Here is a 19569-nt window from a genome sequence, read left to right on the forward strand (position 1 = left end):
AATTTTTGCACACTTTGTATCCTGAGACTTTGCTGAAGCTGCTTATCAGTTTGAGATTGGGTTTTCTAAATATACAATTATGACATTTTCAAAGAAAGACAATTTGACTTCTGCTTTTCCTAATTGACTGCCCTGGCCAGAACTTCCAATACTATGTTGAATAGGATGTGAGAGAGGGCATCCTTGTCTTGTGCTGGTTTTCAAAGGGAATGCTTCCAGTTTTTGTTACTTCAGGATGATACTGATTGTGGGTTTGTCATAAGTGGCTCTTATTATTTTGAGATATGTTCCATCACTACCTAGTTTGTTGAAAGTTTTTAGCATAAAGGGCTATTGAATCTTGTTAAAGGCCTTTTCTGCACCTATTGAGATAATCATGTGGTTTTCATCATTGGTTCCGTTTATGTGATGGATTATGTTTATTGATTTGCATATGTTGAAACAGCCTTACATCCCAGGGATGAAGTCACCTTGATTGTGATGGACAAGCTTTTTCATGTACTGCTGGATTTGGTTTACCAGTATTTTATTGAGGATTTTCACATTGAGGTTCATCAGGGATATTGGCCTGAAATTTTCTTTTGTTGTTGTTGTTGTGTCTCTGCTAGGTTTTGGTATCAGGATGATGCTGGCCTCATAATATGAGTTAGGGAGGATTCCCTCTTTTTCTATTGTTTGGAATAGTTTTAGAAGGAATGATACCAGCTCCTCTTTGCACCTCTAGTAGAATTTGGCTGTGAATCTGTCTGGTCCTTGACTGTTTTTGGTTGTTAGGCTGTCAATTATTGCCTCAATTTCAGAACTTGTTATTGGTCTATTCAGGGATTTGACTTCTTCCTGGTTTAGTCTTGGGAGGGTGCACGTGTCCAGGAATTTATCCATTTCTTCTAGATTTTCTAGTTTATTTTCATGGAGGTGTTTATAGTATTCTCTCGTGGTAGTTTGTATTTCTTTGGGATCAGCAGTGATATTATCTTTATCATTTTTTATCACATTTATTTGATTCTTCTCTCTTTTCTTCTTTATTAGTCTGGCTAGTGGTCTATCTATTTCAGTAATCTTTTCAAAAAACCAGTTCCTGGATACACTGGTTTTTTTGAAGGGTTTTTTTGTGTCTCTATCTCTTTCAGTTCTGCCCTGATCTTAGTTATTTCTTGTCTTCTGCTAGCTCTTGAATTTGTTTGCTTTTGCTTCTCTGGTTCTTTTAATTGTGATGTTATGGTGTCGATCTTAGATATCTTCTGCTTTCTCTTGTGGGCATTTAGTGCTATAAATTTTCCTCTACACACAGCTTTAAATGTGTCCTGGAGATTTGGGTATATTGTATCTTTGTAGGTCTCTAAGAAGTTGCTTCATGAATCAGGGTGCTCCTGTATTGGGTGCATATATATTTAGGATAGTTAGCTCTTCTTGTTGCAATGATCCCCTTACCATTATGTAATGCCCTTCTTTGTCTTTTTAAAAATCTTTGTTGGTTTAAAGTTTTCTTATCAGATTCTAGAATTGCAACCCCTACTTTTTTTTTTATGTCTATCAGCTTGGTGAATATTCCTCCATTTCTTCATTTTTGAGCCTCTCTGTGTCTTTGCATGTGAGATGGGTCTCCGGAATACAGCACACCAATGAGTCTTGACTCTTTATCCAATTTGTCAGTCTGTGTCTTCAAATTGAGGCATTTAGCCTGTTTACATTTAAGGTTAATATTGTTATGTGTGAATTTGATCCTGTCATTATGAGGCTAGCTGGTTATTTTGCTCATTAGTTGATGCAGTTCCTTCACACCTTTGATGTTCATGAAGAAATTTGTTACATTTTTTCAGTGGCTAGTACCAGTTGTTCCTTTCTATGTTTAGTGCTTCCTTCAGGAGCTCTTTTAAGGCAGGCCTGGTGGTGACAAAATCCCTTAGCATTTGTTTGTCTGTAAAGGATTTTATTTCTCCTTTGCTTATGAAGCTTAGTTTGGCTGGATATGAAATTCTGGATTGAACATTCTTTTCTTTAAGAATGTTGAATATTGGCCCCCACTCTCTTCTGGCTTATAGGGTTTCTGCTGAGAGATCCGCTGTTACTCTGATCAGTTATTTTTGTGGGTAGCCTGACCTTTAACTCTGGCTGCCCTTAACATTTTTTTCTTCATTTCAACCTTGGTGAATCTGTTGATTATGGGTCTTGGGTTGCTCTTCTCAAGGAGCATCTTTGTGATGTTCTTTGTATTTCCTGAATTTGAATGTTGGCCTGCTTTGCTAGGTTGGGGGAGGTTCTCCTGGATGATGTCCTGAAGAGTGTTTATCAACTTAGTTCCATTTTCCCATCACATTCAGATACACCAATCAAATGTAGATTTGGTCTTTTCGCATAGTCCCGTATTTCTGGGAGGCTTTATTTGTTTCTTTTCACTCCTTTCTCTCTAATCTTGTCATCTCACTTTATTTCGTTGAGTTGATCTTCAATCTCTGATATCCTTTCTTCAGCTTGATTGATTTGGCTATTGATGCTCGTGTATGCTTCATGAAGATCTGTTGGGAGTGTGCCAGTCATCTGGATCCCTCAGTGGCAGCTGTTCCATGTGGCTGCATCTAGTCAGCCATCTTACCCTCTATCTCATAAGCACTTTTTAAAGAAAAATAAAGGCAAATACTAGGAAAAAAATAACTGAAAGAAGTGAAAGCAGTTGCCTCCTATGAATGTGAATTGACTATCTATAGGAGTGGAACAGGAAATAACCTATTTAATATTATAAAACTTGCAGAAATATTTTATTTTTTAAAACCCATATATGTAATTTAATAAAAGTAGAACTAACCAATAAAATTAAAATAATTGAAAAAATGAAAACTTAACTTTTATTACATATGCTGCCAGAGCATTTTTGCCAGAGCCTTATTGAAAGGGTCAACAGTCTGTATTTCTTTTTGGCCCAATTTTCTAAGTTCCTTAACCTTGAACAGCATGTTCAAGAAAAGATCATGCATTTGAAAATATTTTTATGAAAGAAGAGTTAATAAGTTATTACATCAACATTCCTATAAATTGAATGGATGTCACATGTATACTTCTTTATCCATTAACCGTTCGGATTTAGCTACAAGAGATTTTTTTTAGAAAGTGGAGTGTGGGTGGTGGCCCACTAGTTAGATTTAACTTGCTGATATAATTTATAGCATATACACTATATGTTTGCATAGTTTTCTAAAAATCTTTAAAAATTAGTATCCTCTTTTACAATATGGAAGAGTTGCATAAAATCTTTAGGCATTGGTGTTCTTTAGAACCATCATTCTCAGCAAACTGACACAAGAACAGAAATTCAAACACCACATCTTCTCTCTCATAGGCAGGTGCTGAACAATGAGAACACATGGACACAGGGAGGGGAGCATCGCACACTGGAGTCTGTTGGGGGAGACTAGGAGAGGGACAGTGAGGGGGTATGGAGTTGGGGAGGGATAACAGGGGGAGAAATGCCAGATATAGGTGATGGGGATGGAGGAAGCAAACCACATTGCCATGTATGCACCTATGCAACAATCCTGCATGTTCTGCACATGTACCTCAGAACCTAAAGTGCAATAAAATAAAAAAGAAAATTGTGATTTGGCTACATTGGGCCTACATTCCCACATGACTACATTGGGAGAAGCTGAGTAAGGGACTAGTTAAATTAATATTCTTCCAAATGCAGTCATTAAAAAGAATGAGAAATCTCTTTATGTAATGAAATAAATATATATGTACAACATAAATTAATAACAATAAAAACCTCCAGAGACACAGAATAATGCATGTATTATGCTACCATTTGACAAAAAATGAAAGTATAAGTTTATATATCTACTAAAACATCCACAGAATGCTCTGCAAGCATACACAAACAACTGGTAATGTCTGAAGGCAGGATCTGCCTGGGGGCCAGGAAGAAGGGAATCACTTTTGTGAATATTAGATATTGAACTATGCAAGCATATATATCATCAAAAACTAAAAGTGATTTTAAAAATTCAGAATTACTTAGCTCTAGAAATATAAACATGTATATATAATATACAAATATGTATATATAACTTTAGAAAAATAAATTTATTTCTGTGTATTCTATACTCATATGAATATACAATAGTTGGTCCCCTTTTGATGAAATGCTTTGATGGCCACATCTAAGGATGGAATGATACAAAGCTAATTCTGTTTGGCACTTAAAAACATCAACCCCCAAATCCTCAAATCTTTCACTGACATTTCTTCCGGTTTTTTTTTTTTTTTTGATGTTGATATGCACTACTGAGTTTCCTTCTCTGCCTACAAAATTATTCCACCCAAAGAAAGATGTTAGAGACACCACATTACCACATGTAGTATTAATTCCTGAGAGTTAAAAATTTCTAATTGCAAAGACAAATATTTGTTTCATAAGTCAATGAATTACTTTTAAATATTCCCTCTACTTGAATAATATTATTATACTAGATTGCCAGTTATCTTTTTCTACGTGTATTTGCTATATTGATAACCAGAAAGACTCTTCTTTTGGTTCAGGGGCTCAGAAACATCTTACAGAACAATCACCCAGTTTCCTTCTGCTGATTTTAACTCCTTTGTGACCATGATATCCTTGGATTTCAATTCTGATTGAAGGAAACCCTCATGTATCTCAAAGGTGAGTGAATAGCTTCAGTGGACCTTCCTTAACTACTGACTTAGCCTTATTTTATACAGACAAGCCCAGGAGCTGGGCAGAAATGGGAGTCATGTACACAAGTCCTTTCAGACGTTAATGCCAAATTGGCTGAACAACCCATCCACCTACTTAGTGGGCTTGAGTACTTTTGCTGCCCTGTAAGATAACCCAATGCAAGTATTAAGGGTATAAAACACAAGGAAGCAGAGAGACTGTTTGGCAGAAAATTGGAAGAACTTCATAGAGAGAAGAGAAAAAAGAAATGAGGCTAAAAAGTTTTATCTTCACCTATTTAAATTTTTTGTCCCTTAAAGCAAGGCTGAGGTATTTATTCATGTCATAGTTTATTTTCTATTAAAAGACGTCAAAGAATAAAGCAGTATTTATCTGAATAGGGTACGATTTTTTTAACCACTGAAATGATAATGATGATAGTTATGCCAATTTTCTGAGCTATTTAGGTTGGTAACATATTTTTCTCAATGAAAATTGTAATATTATAAAAGAATTTTTAATAAAAATTTTATTTTTATAAACATTATAAAGAATGACTGATATTTTAATAATTCATACAAGGAACCATAAGGCATAAACCAAACAGATGCTCAGTAAAGTTAAATATGTCTATAATGCTTTTTAAAATCAAAATTGTAAAGGAGATATGTGAGCATATTGAAACCATTAAAGTAGGGTGAGTCACTAAAGATGATTAAACAAGTATCTTTTTTGTATCTCTTATTTACTTTTTCTTGCTTCAAAACCATGATCTAGCAAGCCATTGCTTTAGACTAATACACCTACTGTCCCACATGGAAGGGAGCGTAACATAGAGGTTAATTAATAATGTCTATTCAGGAGAAAGAGCACCCATGAGCTAATACTAGCATCATCATTTATTAACTCTGTGACCTTGGGAAAGATCCTCATCCATCCTCTCAGGGGTTGAGTTTCTTTATATGTGAAGGGGAATGATTAGATGTAACTACCTAATGAATTTGTTAGGAGGATTGAGTATAGCAGCAACTAAAAGAACTTAAAATAGTGCCTGGTGCATTGTAAACACTTAATAAATATTGGCTATAATTGTTCTTACAACTGGACGTAAATAGTTATTAAATTTTCTTGATGTACCTTACAACATATGCCCAATTTCCCACCTCCTGAAGGGCAAAACAGAGGAGACTGAGCTGTAATAAAGTTAATCTGCTATTTCTCAACTACCCTGACAGGACAACAGTTAGCCCCATGGACAACTACTGTACCTCAAGAAATTCTAGTATCAGAGCTTCTAAGACAAAGATCCCGTCCACAGGAAGGGCATGATTTTACTCCTTTCACAGATATTGCTTCAGTGTACCTCCCAAAATTTTGGTTATATTGATTCAGCAATAGCATGAACAGCTTAGACCTATACTGTAATAATTGGTAGTAAGCAAGAAAAGTTATGATTTTGTAGATTGTCCAGTTTTACTCATTGTTACAATGGGAGCCATGTTCTCTTATGACTTTCTAGATCCTAAAGAGAAGCAGAACTAAGTTGGGCATTATTTTGTCAAATAACTTTTATGCTCTAGCATTTCTCTCCTTTAATTCTAGAATTACTTCATATATATTAGTACTTAAGATGTTTTCCCATGTTTCTGAGGCAATGCTGATACTTTCTCAATCTTTCTCTCTTTATTCTTCTGATTGGCTAATTTCTAGTAGTCTCTGGACTCTTTCTTCTGTATCCTGTTCTTAAGCCCTACCAGTAATTTTCAATGTTATATAATGCATTTTTAGTCCTAGAATTTCCTTATTGAGCATTTACTGGGTACCAGAGGTGACTCTATGTTTTATTTAAACCTTAATTTGTTTAATTATTTTAACACTCCTTACTCACTGTCATTCACTGACTCACCCAGAACAACTTTCAGTCCTGCAAGCTCCAATCATTATAAATATCCTATCCAAGTATACCACTTTTAATCTCTTATACTGTATTTTTACAGTATCTTTCCTATGTTTAGGTACATGACTATTTCCCATCGTGTTACAATTGCCTACAATATTCAGCATAGTAACATGATCTACAGGTTTGTAGCAAAGGAGCAATAGTCCGTTCCATATAGCCTAGGTGTGTTCATGTAAGTACACTATGATGTTCTCACAAGGCTGAAATGGCCTGAAAACACATCTCACAGAATGTACCCCTGTCATTAAACAACACATGGATAGAGTTTCTTTTTTCTTTTAAATATCTTTTGTTCAGAGTTGTTAGTTGTCACCATCACAAAAGACAGTTGGTCTAGTGGGAGCTATTCCTCCATTACCAAAAGACAAAAGTCTACTTTTACTTTTGCCATTGGCTGTCTGAAAATTTTATATGGATTGATATCACGATTTTACTAAATTTATCCAAATTTGTATGCATTCCACTCCTCAAGATTTGTCTATATATTTATAAATATAAAAAATCAGAATACTTAGGAAAAACATATAAGAGCTGAAAGTTTACTTTGTCCTTTAAAAAAGTTACTCATTGTGATTTGCATCCCAGGACTGCCATTTGCAAATCCCTTAACTTGTCCAGTACAAAGCTTTATGTGTTATATGATTGTAAGGATTCTCCCAACTTTCATCTTCTAATATTTTATTTTTTACTCACCTTGATGTCAAAAACAAAATCCTATTGTATGAAAGCAGAACTTTGTTGTCCGGATTGTTTTGATAATATATGTCAGGAACCAGCAAACTTTTTCTTTAAAGATCTCACAGTGAATGTTTAAGGCGCTGTGGGCCGTAAGATCTATGTTGCAACTCTTCATCTCCCCCACTGCAGCATGTATGCAGCCATAGGCAAGGCATAAATGAATGGGCAAAGCTACGTTCCAATAAAACTGTTTATAAAAATAGGCCATGGGCTAGATTTGGCCCAGGGGCTATACTTCGTTGGTCCCTGATATGTTATTATGTTGTCCTTTTTCTTTTTCTAAGAATGATGGGATTTATTTAAGAAGAATCCACCCCAGAGTTAAAAAAAAAAAAAAAGAAGAAGAAGAAGAAGAAGAAGAAGAAGAAGAAGAATGGAGATTAGGTATTATCTAATGTCTCTTGAACAAAATATCCCAGCTTTTAAGCTTATTAAAATCTACATAATGATCATAAAGATTTTATGAATCTTTGACATATTAGTTTCTTTCAATAGCTTAGATGCTTTTAAATAAAAAGAAAGATTAAGAAACATTGGCTTAAGGCAGGTCAGTTCTTCAGATGAAAGTAACTGTTAGAAAAGAGTTTCTTTGTATAGATTGTGAGAGTCATACTCAAGACAGACCCTGAAGAAACTGCTTACACTTACCATGAAACACGATGCAATTGCATATAAGAGTTTTATTTAAAATGTACCAGTTGCACCCACCACATCCTAATTCCCTTTCACAAACTTGGCAATAATGAACATAAAAGAATTGAAAACAACTTTTTATTTTTATTATTTATCTACATAAAGAAACATCATGAAAGAGTTTAAGTACATGAAACAGAATTGCTGAGTCATTGGGGAAAATGCAGAGGAGAAATCTAACTGAAAAGAAATCATCTCTTCACTTCGAAGGAAGATATTTTTTTTCTCTCAAACTTAAATCCCTTCACAGGCTTGGACACTTGGCTATGAAATTCTAATTTTAAAGACTCTTGGCAAGTGTGTCTCCAGCTATGGGATGTTGTGCCAATATTTCAAGAATAAGAGAGTAAGGTATACTGCAAATAAAAAAGAATAGATTCTTGTATTATTCACCCATTTTTATCTACTTAATTGAATCTCACACTACTTCCAATTTTACATACTTCACCTCTTCTAGATGTTTCCTTCCCATACTGTGGCCATTTCATTTATTTATAAGTTTATATATACTGTTTTCTCCTGCTAAGAATGCCCCCCAGACACAGAGTATATTTCACTTTCGTACTCACATCCTTTTAAACACAGTTCAATCAATTCATAATTCTACTTTGTTAACAATCTGTATAATTTATGCCAAGTCTTCCAAGTATGAGTCTTATTAAAACACTGTTTTACTAGGAGTTCTTAATTGAGAAACTAATGATACCTACTGATAAATTGCTAGGACCCCATGAAATACCTCTGCTGCCCTTCTGGGTCCTGGATTCACAAGGTGGAAATAAATTTAAACACATATATCACACATTTTTTTCTAGTGTTTTTCTGTGAAGATATAATTTCTCAATTAAATAATAGTTTCATAAAAATAACAACTGCACTTTGAACTATTTTATCCTCTATATTCCCTGTATGGTATAGATACTTACCAAATTATTTGCTAAACAAGGCAATAAATGACTGAATTCAAGTTAATTTCTTGTATTGTATATTGTATATTGTATCAATATTAAGAGGCAAATAAAGACACTGTGTGCATGTGTGTGCATACAAGTGCATGCATACACATATACATATATGTACATGCTAAATAGTAATGCATTCAACTAGTAATGTTATATGGGACAAAATACTTTACAGAAGTTAAAATAATAGATAACTACAGACTCAAGGAAAGGAACTCCTTGACAAGGCACCAAATAATAAACCACTGTCAGCACATTCCAAATTTTAAGGCACATGCAAATCAAATATCTTGCTAAAAAAATAAAATAAAAAGATTCTGATTCATACAATATGGGTGGGGAGAATGAAAAAATTCAAAAATTCTCAAGTGATGATAATACTACTGATCTGAAGACCTAGTAAGTGTCAAGGCTATATAGTCCACCAGGATTCAGATAACTTCCTTTCCACAGTACTTAACTGGAGCTCCTTATTAACATACCAGGAAAAAACAGTAAGAATCAAATATCAGACTGGGTAGCAATATAGATTTAGTTAATAGTGTCTTAGTAAATTGGCAAAATACCCAAGTAATTCACCCAATTATTCACTGACTTTAATTCACTTCCTAGCCTTCCTCAATATTCTCTATTGCACTATCCTCTTCTGTTCAGTGTTTTCTTAACTGTTTTTGTGTTTCATGCAGTTCTATCTGGCTATAAAGACCCCCAGATTATGGGTGCATTATTTGATGAATAATTATTATGAGAAAACATCTTTCTACACTTATCTGTGAATGTTTCAAAAATATTACTGCTGTAGTTCCTAACCTGTTTTATATTTCTTCCTCATTTTCATTCTTTTGGCAGGTTCAAAATAACAGCATAAATCTTATATTTTAGCAGGTAACATCACTTTCGTCTAAATAAGAAATGACTTCCCTCTCTATGTGAAAGGAGGGATAATATATTTGCTGAATGATTCTATATAGGAAAGACTGACTTCTGAGATGCATTTTGGAAAGTCATAACTCTTCAAAACCATACTATACCCTTTTCACATTGATTCTCTTGTTTCTACTTTAAAATAGTCCAGTGAAATCAAATACCCTTTAGTAGAGCAGCTGTTTGTAGGGATTTGGCAGAGGAAAACAGTTATCTCGGCCCTCTAGATGAGGTATAAATTCTCCTCTGATTTAACTCTCTATTAATTGGACATGTCTTTAGTATCTTTCTTGATCATATTTACAACTAGTTTACTAATATAACACAACATCAGAGCACCAGGGTGGGAGAGGAGGCATCTTTAATATGGACATACACAACACACTATGGTTTACATTGTGACCCCACTTTCTATTCTTGGTTATAACATGGACTTCCAGGTCACATATGGGCTGCAAAAACCTCAATCTTGTATATGTTCATGTAGCTTTAAAAGACTACGTGGTTGTCCCCAGAGAAACTGACACTTGTGCTACCAGAAAAATAACGTACAAATCAAATGAAACAAAAGCCCTCCATAAACGTATCCCACATTCTGATCACCCATATATTTGGCCTTTCTCTTCGGCTGCTGCTGCTGCTGCTTTTTTTTCTTTTCCACTCACCAACCCTTTAAAATTTACTAATCCAGGACTGTCCTTAATCTTATTTTCCTCCATTTATGTACTCTTTTTCTGCTCAAGCTCATTTGATCATTAATGAAACTCTTCAGAAATTATTCACATTTCCCTGGTCCAGATCTCCTCCTTGAGGCCCCAAAGCTTTATAACTTATTGCCTACTAGATAGCTCTGCCTGAATGTACCATGCACATCACAGATGAACCATGTTCAAGTTTATCATGAAGTCCTCTAGTAGTAGCTAGTGAAAACAAATTCATTCTGAGAATATTTCAGGAGTTATTCTAAGCTCTTTGTCTTCATCACTTCTGATATCCAATCAATCATCAAATCTTACTGATGAGATTCCTAAATATTTCTAAATTTATCCATTGTCTTATTATTTACTGTAACTACTTTAATTCAGAAATTCATTTCCTTCCTGGACCTTTGCAATATACCCTCTATTGCTCTTCCTACCTTTAGAGTTAACATTTTAAAATTCATTTTCCACACTGCTTCGGGAGCATCTTTCTAAAGCACAACTGTTGTCACTATCTAGCTTTAAATCATTGAATGGCTCTCCACTAGCTATAAAAGTAGCATTCAAATGGCTTATCATTTGGTCTTTTTTGTCTACTTTAGTTTTATCTCCTGTTTCTTTCCAATCTGCATTTCTTCCTTTAATTATTCACAGATCTTCATTTTTTCTTATTCCACCAATCCTACATAGGCACTTTTCTGCCTTTAATCCTACTGTAGCTGCTTGAGAAATATTATTCATACATTAAGACTCACTCCGATTCTCATTTTTCCATGGAAGAACTATGTCTCTTCCTGTTCACATTATGTTGTCTGTGCAGTTCTATTATATTTTCATGCTGCTGTGAGATTACTTGTCTGTTTCCCACAGAGGATCATAAGTATTTGGCCTCACATGCTTTCTGGCACAGAACATCTGTTCAATAAATATCTCAAAATTATTCATGTGATTGTTTGTCCAGTGCATTTTAGCAATTTGTTTTCTATACCACACCTAATGTGTCTTGTCATTCTTAACCAAAAATAAATCAGTTCATTCTAATTCATACATTCATCTAAGTAGCTTCTGAATAAGGGCCTCTAGCAGAATTTTTTTTATCAGATACTAGTACCAGGAACAGCTGTGCATCTCCTAAACAATTGGTTTGTTTGTGAATCTTCAAACAATCATTTGTAGTACTGTGAATCTTGAAACTGATTGTTTTTCCCTCTTTGCTTTGTGACTAAAAGAAATTCAGAGTCAAATGTGTAGCTCACCTCTAAAAACACTACATATACTTACGATGATGTTGGTATACTAAACTTAGCTTGTTTTATTTTCTATCATTATTTTCTCTTGTACCAGATAGTCTCATCAATTTATCCTTTCTTTTCACCCAGGCTGAAGTGCAGTGGCATGATCTCGGCTCACGGCAACCTCTGCCTCCCGGGTTCAAATGATTCTCCTGCCTCGCCCTCCTGAGTAGCTGGAACTACAGGCATGTGCCACCACATCCGGCTAAGTTTTGTATTTTTAGTAGAGATGGGGTTTCACTATGTTGGCCGGGCTTCTCTCAAACTCCTGACCTTGGGTAATGCACCCACCTTGGCCTCCCCAAGTGCTGGGATTACAGGAGTGAGCCACTGTGCCCGGCCCAATTTATCCTTTCTATATTTATGTGGTTTGTAAGAAACATTAATTTAAAAAATATATGTAATTAATGAATAAAATTTAATTACTATTCACAGATTGAAATGTTCCATATTGTGATATTCAACCCTTTATATCCTAATCCTTTTGAGAAAAGTGTTGCGAATAACATAATCAATCTTCCACTTCTTTGAATTATCCATGATGTATGCTTATTTTAAGCCTTGGTCAGTTAACAGGTTTCTGAATATTCTTATTTTGCTCCCACTCTAAGAAATTTACATTCTACTTGGAATTAATAAAATTTATTGAGATAAAGTTATAATTTCTTTGTAAGTAGCACTTGTAACCTTTAGTTTCTCTGTGCCTATCATTGTAATTAAGATTGCTATATTCCACTGTTTATAATCATTATTGTTGGAGAGTTATCTATAAAATTCCTAAAGTCAGATAATTTTTGCTTAAAATTAAAAGTCTTGAACTTTGTGGTAGTTACACCGAATATTCGCATTACAATAAGTAGTTAAGTTGTGTGTAGATTTTGTGTGAGTTTTTCTAAATGTATAATTCACAATAAAAATTTTTTCATAACTAATATTACTAAAAGCCCAGCCAGATATAAAATTAATTATAAATATAATCCTATGGAGATACATAAACATTTAGGAATATAAAAATATGTATTCAGCCTGGTCAACTAGTTGATCTGAACCAATTCTATTGGTAAGAACAACTAGAAAAGTTTGATAAAAATTGTTTTAAAAAGTATGAGAATATTGGTGAGCTACAAAGGACAACATGGATACCTGGAACAAAAGTGCAGAGAAGAAAACTCAGAAAGGCCAGAATGATATGTGGACTACTTTTCTCCAGAGACAGTAGTTAATTCTACAAGAGAAGGTTGAGAGGCTGAGAAGCTAAACTGAACTTTAAACAGCTTTGTGAGCTTAGGAGGGAGATCTCCAAATTTTAGGAGATCTCCACGTAATGACTGAGGGTAAATTGAATGAAATTAAAAGCCTTAAACTTTGTGGTAATAACATTGAATATTAATGTTACATTTAGACTTCAAATTACCTCCATAATTTTTCAAATACCAACAACTGGCATGAAATTTAAAAGATTAGGTACACAGAGAGAGAAAACTATGAGATGGAAACCAAGGAACACCATAGATAATATAACAGATGCTCAGATTATCTAGCTAGTAATATTTCAGAAACAATCACAGATTGTTTAAGTCATACATAATAATTTATTGTGTGGTTTAAATTATCTGTAAAAGTCAAATGTATGACAGTAATAGCACAAAGTACAAGTGTATAAATCAAAATATAGTTTGAAAGATTCTTACATTATAAGGAAATGCTGTAATATTAATTTAAAATAGACTGTGGTAAGCTAAGGATGTATATTATAACTAAAGAAGTCACTAAAAATAAAAGAGTTACAGATAAAAATTCAAAAAAAGGAGATAAAATAAAATATTTAAAAATTGACTAGTCAAAAAGAAGGTAGAAAGAAAGAATGGAGTCTCAAGAAAAGACAGAATAGGAAATGAGAAGCAAAATGATTGTTTTAAACCCAACCATACTGATAATCATACAAAAGGTAATAAACTAGATACTCCAATTAAAAAGCAGAGAGTTTTAGAGTATTAAAAAGCAATGCCCAATTGTATGTTATTTAGAAGGAAATTCATTAAATTTAAAGACATAAACATATTAAAAGAAAAATACGATGAAAACAGTAAGCATAAGAAAGAAGTATTTATATTAATAAGGCAATGTAGATATCAAGGAAAGCACCAGAGACATCATTACATAATGACAAATGAGCGTATTCATTAAAAAGACCTATCAATTCTATTTCAAGAATGAGCAAATACAGTCTGTGAGCTAAATCTGGGCTGCTACCTGTTTCTTTTTTAAAATTTTACTTTAAGTTCTGGGATACATGTGCAGAATGTGCAGGTTTGTTATATAGGTATACATGTGCTATGGTGGTTTGCTGCATTCATCAACCCGTCATCTAGATTTTAAGCCCCTCATGCATTAGGTGTTTGCTCTTCCTCCTCTTTTCCCCCCTTCTCCTATAGGGCATGGTGTGTGATATTCCCCTCACTGTGTACATGTGTTCTCACTGTTCAGCTGCCACTTATGAGTAAGAACATGCAGTGTTTGGTTTTCTGTTTCTATGTTCATTTGCTGAGAATGATGGTTTCCAGCTTCATCCACGTCCCTGCAAAGGACACGAACTCGTTCATTTATATGGCTGCATAGTATTCCAATGTGTATATGTGCCACATTTCCTTTATCCAGTCTCTCATTGACATTGGGTTGGTTCTAAGTCTTTGCTATTGTACATAGTACTGCAATAAATATATGTGTGCATATATCTTTATAGTAGAATGATTTATAATCCTTTGGGTATATACCCAGTAATGAGATTGCTGGGTCAAATGGTATTTCTAGTTCTAGATCCTTGAGGAATCACCACACTGTCTTCCACAACGGTTGAACTAATTTACATTACCCCCAACAGTGTAAAAGCATTTCTATTTCTCCACATCCTCTCCAGCATCTTTTGTTTCGGACTTTTCAATGTTTGCCATTCTAAATGGCATGAGATGGGATCTCATTGTGGTTTTGATTTGCATTTCTCTAATGACCAGTGATGATGAGGTTTTTTTAATGTGTTTTTTTGGCTGCATAAATGTCTTCTTTTGAGAAGTGTATGCTCATATCATTTGCCCACTTTTTGATGGGGTAGTGTGTTTTTTTCTTATAAATTTGTTTAAGTTCCTTGTAGATTCTGGATATTAGACCTTTGTCAGACGGATAGATTGCAAAAATTTTCTCCCATTTGGTAGGTTGCCTGTTCACCCTGATGATGGTTTCTTTTGCTGTGCGGAGCTCTTTAGTTTAATTAGATCCCCTTTGTCAATTTTGGCTTTTGAAGTCATTACTTTTGACGATTTAGTCATGAAGTCTTTCTCCATGTCTATGTCCTGAATAGTATTGCCTAGATTTTCTTCTAGGGTTCTTAGGGTTTTAGGTTTTATGTTTAAGTCTTTAATTCATCTTGAGTTAATTTTTGTAATTGTTTCTTTTTTTAAATCAAGTTCTATGAATGGAACCATGCTTATTTGGTTACATATTGTTTTTGTCTACTTTAGAGCTACAAAGACAGATGTGGGTTGTGACAGAGACAGTATGGCCCTCAAAATCTAAATTGTTTACAATTTGTCCCCTTATTTTTTTAAATGCCAAGTTGATTATGTGAATATAAACTAATAGTAGAGCTTCAAATACCCTGAAAAAAAAAAAACAACTAAAGAAAAAAGTAAGAATTTCTAAATATTTAGCAATCAGGCGGCACATTTCTAAATAATCCCTGAATCATAAAATATTAGCAAATCAAATCAAGAAATATATAAAAAGTTTAACACATCAAGACTAAAAATTTTTTGTACTAGGATTGGTCTAATGTTGTAAAGTCAAAATGCTGTAAAGTCAAACAATGTAATTTACCACATTAACAGAACAAAGAAAATCATATGATAATTTTACTATATCCAAAAAATCACTAGAAATAATTCAATACCTATTTATGATTATTTAAAATCTCAGAAAACTAAAAGGAAAAGAAAACTTATCAATCTGACCAAGGGCATCTACAAAAATTTTCAGCTAATCAGCATATTTAATGGCAAAAAATTGAACATTTTACCCCTAAGACAAAGATTTTTTGCTTTTGCCACTTATATTGAACATTGTACTAACCTGTAAAACAAGAACTAACCATGAAACAAGGCAAGAAAAGGAATAAAATTTGTAAAAATTGAAAAGAAAGAAATAAAACTGTCTTTATTTGAGATGAAATGATAGTCAATTTAGGAGGTCTAAAGGCATCTACAAACAACTATGGAGTTAATAAATGAATTTAGTAAACTCATAGGACACAGATTCAGTGCTACCCCTATAAAATTACCAATGCTGCTTTCCATAGAATTAGAAAAAATTATTCTAAAATTCATATGGAATCAGAAAAGAGCCCAAATAGCCAAAGCACTCCTAAACAAAGTGAACAAAAACATAGGCATCACATTAACTGACTCCAGATACATTATAAGGCTACAGTAACCAAAACAGCATGGTACTGGTACAAATATAGACACATGGACCAATGGAACAGAACTGAGAATCCAGAAATAAAGCTGCATACCTACAACTAACTGATCTTCAACAAAATCAGCAAAAATAAGCAATGGGGAAAGGACTTCCTATTCAATAAATGATGCTGGGGAAATTGGCTAATCATATGCAGAAGTGGCCAATAAACATATGAAAAAATGGTCACCATCACTAATCATCAGAGAGATGTAGATCAGATCAAAACCACAATGAGATACCATCCCACATCAGTTAGAATAGCCATTATTAAAAAGTCAAAAGATAACAGATGTTGGTGAGGATGGAGAGAGCAAAAGGGGCAAGAGCTGCAAAACTTTCTATTGGGTACTATGTTTACTACCTGGGCGATGGGATCAACTGAAGAGCAAATCTCAGCATCACAAAATACATCCTTATAACAAACCTGCACATGTACCCCCTGAATCTAAAATAAAACTCAAAATTTTAAAAATAAAAGAAGGATTTTAAAACAATAAGCAAAAATCTAATCTTTTTTTCCTGTTCAGTTTAAACTTCTTATTTTGGTAAGCTTGTGTTATTATACTTTTCACTAAGATTAATTTAAATTAAGCCTCAAGAGTTTAGAATAAAATTAATTAACATGTATGTATTAAAGAACATGTCTATATATATATATATTTTTAAACGCAGACCTTCTATCTAGCTCTTCTATTTTCATAATGCCATTTGTTGAATACTTTCTCCTAGTTCAGCATTTAACACTGAGTCCTTTCTGTAGCTCGTGCTTTTGGATTCTTATTACAATCTGGTAAGTTATCACTATTATTTTATAAAGAAAGAAAGAAATTGAGATTTAAAAATAAATCAGTTATATTCTTACATATAAGTAACAAATGTTAAATTTTTTAAATATATATTTAAAAAGCATAAACACTTATGAACATTTAAAATATATATAAGACCTCTAAAATTAAAACTATAAATAATTCAGGTAAACTAAAGAATGCCTAAATAAATTGAGAGATATACTATGTTTATGGTTTAGCAATAATATTGCTAAGATATTCTTCTCAACTGTATCTATTCAAACCAATCAAAATCCAACAAGCTTTGTGTTGAAATGAACAAAATAATTCTAAAAGTTACATGGAATTTCAAAGTATTTAGACTAGCCAAAACAATCTTGAAAAATGAGAACAAAGTTGGAGGAATTAACTTTTAAAAAAAAAAAAAAAAGGGAACAGGGAACAAGACAATTCACAAAGGAAGCTATACAAAGAGCAATAACTACATAAGAAAATGCTAAACATCAATTACCATGGAAAAAAAGTAATGGAAACATAAGTTAGACTTAGAATATTTTTAAAATACATTGAAGAGAGGAAAGAAAATGACGTGAAGTAAAATAAGAAATGAAGAGTACAAAGGATCAGAAAATTAGAGATAGATATAGAAAAATGGGGAAGAATATTTAGTATAATTGGAGTTCTTAAAGGTGAAAAAAATCACAACAAACAGGTCTAATACTTAAAACTATAATCCAAGAAAGCTTTATGGATATAAAAGACCTGAATTTACACATTGAAAGAGATAGGCAACCCCTAAATTCAAACTACTAAATAGTGCTTGGATTTATCAACTCCTTTCTATCTTCACTGCTACTCCTGTAGCTCAGGCCTGCATCATGTTCCTCCTTGATCACTGCAGGCTCTTCACTGGTGTCTCTGTCCAGTCTTGCTCCTTTTTCTTGGCTGCAGCCAAAGTGTGCCTTCAAAAATGGCAAATCTGATCATGCCTTCACTGATTATAACATTTTTGGTAGTCTTTATTGCCCAGTTTCAAGCTCTTAATAGGATCTACAAGCCCCTTGTCATATAGCCTCGCTTACCTGTCCAGTCTGCATTTACTTCCATCTCTTACAACATCTCTTCCACTTCTCTGTCATTGCCTTTTCAGAATGTATATTTCACTTAGGTACAAGTCTTTGGAGGGCAGTAATCACTACTTACTCATAGTAGTAATCCTAGCACCTAGTACAGGGCTATAACATGGTAGAAGAATTGGCAAATTAAATAAGAACGTCCAGTTGAACTTAAATATCAGATAAACAACAAAGAATATTTTAGTATAAGTATGTACTAAGTACTCCATGGAACATATGTATATTAAAAATTTATTTATTGTTTATCTGAAGTTCAAATTTAATTGGCTATCCTGTATTTTTGTTTGATAAATCTGACATCCTACAAGATAGGCATCCAGGAAGCATTATACTTTATGAATAACAGCATTTTGGTTTTACATGAGGTGAAATAGGCACCGTGGAGAGCAGAGGTTCAAGAATCAAGAAATAAACTGCTATTTAAAAAACTGATTGTTATACAGCTATTTTACTACTTTCAAAAAGGCAAGCAGAACAGAGATATTGCATGTTTCATAGTCATTGATTTAGTTCCCAGTCTTTTTTAAAAAAGTGACCTCTCAATATGAATAGCGTGTGTGTGTGTGTGTGTGTCTGTGTGTGTGTGTAAACAAAGTTTTGAAATTTGTTCCAGTTATATTTTACAGCCCTGTTCACTGTATAACTTTAATCATGTGGCAGAGAATTTGTTCTTATACAGAAAACCCTGCTTTCAAGAGCAGATTTTGGCAATGACTAAGCCCCAGGATGCTAAAGAATGGAGTATGTCCTAAAAATTAAAACAACGCCATTTCTAGGTAGCTTCTGATCCCTGAAATGTACTTATCCTATCTGCTGAAGTCCTGAATCCACTGGGTTTATGCCTTTGAAAGAGGGTGGAGCCAGGACATGAATGCGAGGACTACAGGCAAAAAATAGAGAATTCAGTGTACTCAGTGGAACTGAAACTTTGTCATCTTCTTAAGAGATATGATGGAAATGTGAATGTCATCTTATCAGCAATGGCATGTATTGATGTCATGCTGAATTTTTAAAAATCGGTCCACTGATCATTGTTATGCTAGGCTATTTAAATTTCAGTGTAATACAAAAATGAAGAATTTAATCCTTGGTATTAGATACTTGACCTCAACCACTAATTAAATCTGTGTGGTAGATTGTATTTCTCAAAGGTAGTTCTAATAGGAGCTCCTATCCTACATTTTCTTTTGTGAT

General features: G+C 33.7%; 1 protein-coding gene and 1 long non-coding RNA gene across 3 annotated transcripts in view; one reads left to right on the forward strand and one right to left on the reverse strand.

Moving 5' to 3' along the window:
* LOC141581450 (uncharacterized) overlaps positions 1 to 14628 on the forward strand; it is a 110703-nt gene extending 96075 nt beyond the window's left edge. The window contains exons 3-4 of the long non-coding RNA XR_012514079.1: positions 4534 to 4654; positions 12027 to 14628. This is a non-coding gene — a long non-coding RNA (uncharacterized LOC141581450). The remainder of the gene's footprint in view (positions 1 to 4533; positions 4655 to 12026) is intronic.
* Positions 1 to 19569, reverse strand: part of NECAB1 (N-terminal EF-hand calcium binding protein 1) — a 263262-nt gene that overhangs the window by 192268 nt on the left and 51425 nt on the right. The window lies entirely within an intron of this gene.

The sequence above is a fragment of the Saimiri boliviensis genome, chromosome 15, assembly GCF_048565385.1.
Source record: "Saimiri boliviensis isolate mSaiBol1 chromosome 15, mSaiBol1.pri, whole genome shotgun sequence".
Taxonomy (NCBI): Eukaryota; Metazoa; Chordata; class Mammalia; order Primates; family Cebidae; genus Saimiri; species Saimiri boliviensis.